Raw genomic sequence first — 3610 nt, 5'->3', positions numbered from 1 at the left:
TGATCTATGACTTTCAATAACAGGACTGTGATTGTTAGGGTTTTCACTAGGGGTGGCAAACGGGCATGCCCGCCCCGTTTAGGCCCGCCCCGCAAAAGCCCGCAAAAAAACGGGGCGGGTCGGGGCGGTCATAGTTGAGGATGTGGGCCTAAAACTTAGACCCGCCCCGCAAAAAAGTGAGGGCGGGGCGGGGAAAGCCCGCGGGCACTGCACTCTTTAAGCCTAAAAATACAAAAATTTATGTAAATACACGTGCCCGCAAAAGCCCGCGAAAAAAACGGGGCGGGGCGGGGCGGACATATTTGAGGATGAGGGCCTAAATCCTTGGCCCGACCCGCCAAAAATGACGGGTAAAACGGGCATGGCCCGCGGGCCGGGCCCGTTTTGCCACCCCTAGTTTTCACACAATTAGGTTTATGAATGCATCATCTAGGACTAGTAACTTTCGTAAATCACCGTAAACCTTGATATTTTGTATGATTAAAACCAATGATTAATTGAATGGATATTTGAGTAAGAATTGGTAGTTTAATAGTTTCTTCCTTAAGGACTTAAGTAAGAACATTCAGAGGTTAGGTGATTGAATGTTTCATATGTATTAAGGAAATCGGGACTGAATTCATAACAGGGTAACTCAACCACTCACCCTAGCATCTTTTATCTTAATCAATTATTTTTACTATTTTTGTGTTTACTATTATAAATTCCAAAACAACCAAACCATTATCTTTTTGTTCTGATAGAATCAAATTAAAATAAGTATTTCCTACGCAATCCTTGAGATCGATACTTGGAAATAAAACTCCTTATTACTACATCGGTGAAAATAGTACACTTGCTATTTTTCCGATCACAGTGCAACAGAATCAATTCTCTGGAAATCCTACCGAGGATCCAAACCTTCATTTATCCGTATTTGTCCAATACGCTGATACTGTTAAAGCTAATGGTGTCACTTCAGAGGCAATTCGACTTCGTCTATTTCCTTTCTCGTTAAGAGATAAAGCTAGAAGATGGCTTCAGTCTCTTCCTTCCAACTCAGTCACCACATGGAATGAGTTGAAGAAAGTCTTTCTTGCCCGATATTTTCCTCCAAGCAAAACAGCTATGTTAAGAGCCCAGATAAATGGATTTAAGCAGAAAGATAACGAGTCTCTTTTCGAAGCATGGGAAAGATACAAAGACATGATGAGACTTTGCCCACACCATGGTTTAGAGGACTGGTTAGTAATTCATACCTTCTATAATGGTCTCTTGTACAACACAAGGTTAACAATAGACGTCGCCGCTGGTGGTGCGCTTATGGATAAACCTTACGCTGACGCTTATCAACTTATTGAGAGCATGGCCCAAAACCATTATCAGTGGGGAAGCGACCGAACAATGGTAGAAAAACCTCAAACAAAAGGGGGCATGTACGAGATAAGTAGCCTTGATCATGTTAATGCAAAAGTGGATGCTCTTGCACAAAAAATCGAAAGTTTGAATGTATCACCTCCAGCCACCGTGGTTGTCGTAACTCAAAATTGCGAAGTCTGTGGAATTCAAGGTCACACTCCTACAGATTGTCAACTCCTAACAGGAATCCAAGCAGAGCAAGTGAACTATGCTCAAGGAAATCCCTACTCGCATACCTATAACTCAAACTGGAAGAACCATCCTAATTTTTCATATAAAAGTAATAATGCTTTATACGCACCAGGTCAAGCTCCCAGTCAAGCCCCAGCTATACCTCCTGGATATCAAAAGCAGACCCCATCTACACCTAACAATAACGTTCCTAGGAAATCCAACTTGGAAATCATGATGGAGAACTTCATAGCTTCTCAACAGCAAACCAATAAAGAGTTCTTAAACCAGAATGTACACACTAACGAACAGATTAAACAAATAGCAAGTAAAGTAGATGCCCTGGCTACCCATAACAAAATGCTGGAAACACAAATCTCGCAAGTAGCTCAATAACAAGCGCTTATTGCTGCCCCAACTGGTACATTTCCTGGACAGCCCCAACCTAACCCGAAAAGCCACGCTCATGTAATTATATTAAGAAGTGGAACAGAGGTAGAAGGACCGTCTGACCCAAGGATTGAAAACCAAAACTCTAAAAAGTCAACTGAGGAAGAAAGTAAACCTAAGGAAAAGGAAGAGTGTGATAAGGAAACCGTAGAAAAGAAAGAACCTTATGTACCTTCGCCACCTTACAAACCACCTATCCCTTATCCTCAAAGGCAAATTAATACCAAAGACGCGGGCCAATTTAAAAAATTTGTTGACCTACTGAAACAATTAAACGTCACCATTCCTTTTACAGAAGCTATTACACAGATGCCCTCATATTCTTAAAAGAAATTCTTTCTAATAAAAGGAAACTTGAAGATAGCGAAACCGTTACACTCACTGCTGAGTGCAGCGCGATAATCCAAAATATGCCTCCTAAACTTAAAGACCCTGGTAGTTTCTCTATACCCTGTCACATAGGAAAATTTGTCATAGACAAAGCTCTATGCGATTTAGGAGCCGGTATCAGTGTTATGCCCTTGTCCATATGCAAGAGACTGGAAATGGGAGAATTAAGACCAACTAAAATGTTTGTGCAATTAGCAGATCGTTCCGTTAGATATCCTGTAGGAATTCTTGAAAACGTTCCCGTGCGCATAGGTCAATTCTACATTCCCACCGATTTTATAATTATGGACATAAGATAAGATGAAGTTACCCCTATTATATTGGGAAGACCATTCTTAGCAACCGCTGGTGCCATCATAGACGTAAAACGAGGACGACTCACTTTCTAAGTAGGAGAAGAGAAAATTGAGTTTATTCTTTCCAAATTTTTGAAAGCACCTGCAATAGATGACACATGTTACTTCATGGATATCATCGATGAATGCATAAAAGAAACAGAATTAGAAAATGACAAATTGTCTGACTATCGTGTAGAAGACAGACTGAACCAATGTTTAGCAATAACATTGGATCCTACGCAATGCCTCAAGAAACCAACCCTCGACCTGAAAACACTCCCCAAAAATATGAGATATGAATTCCTAGACTTAGAACTTGAACGACCAGTGATAGTAAATGCAGACCTAGGAAAACTCAAAACTGAAAAACTCCTACATATCTTAAGAAAATATCCAACCGCACTAGGATACAACATCAACGATCTTAAAGGGATAAGTCCTTCTATTTGTATGCACCGCATCATGCTAGAAGAAGACTGTAAAACTTCTAGGGAACATCAGAGGAGACTAAACCCGATCCTGAGTGAGGTAGTAAAGAAGGAAGTAATGAAATTATTAGAGGCAGGTATCATATATCCTATATCTAATAGCAAATGGGTTAGTCCTGTACATGTAGTACCAAAGAAAGGGGGTATAACCGTGATCGAAAATGAAAAAGGATAAACTATAACCAAACGAATCGAATCGGGATGGAGAATATGCATTGACTATAGGAAGCTAAACAAAGCAACCCGAAAAGATCATTTTCCTTTACCATTCATAGACCAGATGTTAGAACGATTAGCCAAGCATTCTCATTTCTGCTTTCTGGACGGTTACTCAGGCTTCTTTCAAATACCAATTCATCCTGATGACCAAGAAAA

The 3610-nt window shown here is 40.4% G+C and overlaps 1 non-coding gene across 1 annotated transcript; it reads right to left on the bottom strand.

Moving 5' to 3' along the window:
* Nucleotides 1-1107: 1107 nt before the first annotated feature.
* LOC127099928 (small nucleolar RNA R71) lies at nucleotides 1108-1214 on the bottom strand. Its single transcript, XR_007794389.1, has one exon. It is a non-coding gene; the product is annotated as a small nucleolar RNA R71 (small nucleolar RNA).
* Nucleotides 1215-3610: the final 2396 nt, after the last annotated feature.

Source organism: Lathyrus oleraceus, chromosome 6 (assembly GCF_024323335.1).
Source record: "Lathyrus oleraceus cultivar Zhongwan6 chromosome 6, CAAS_Psat_ZW6_1.0, whole genome shotgun sequence".
Lineage (NCBI taxonomy): Eukaryota > Viridiplantae > Streptophyta > Magnoliopsida > Fabales > Fabaceae > Lathyrus > Lathyrus oleraceus.
The sequence above is the reverse complement of the archived record's forward strand: the minus strand, read 5'-3'. Positions and strand labels throughout refer to the sequence as shown.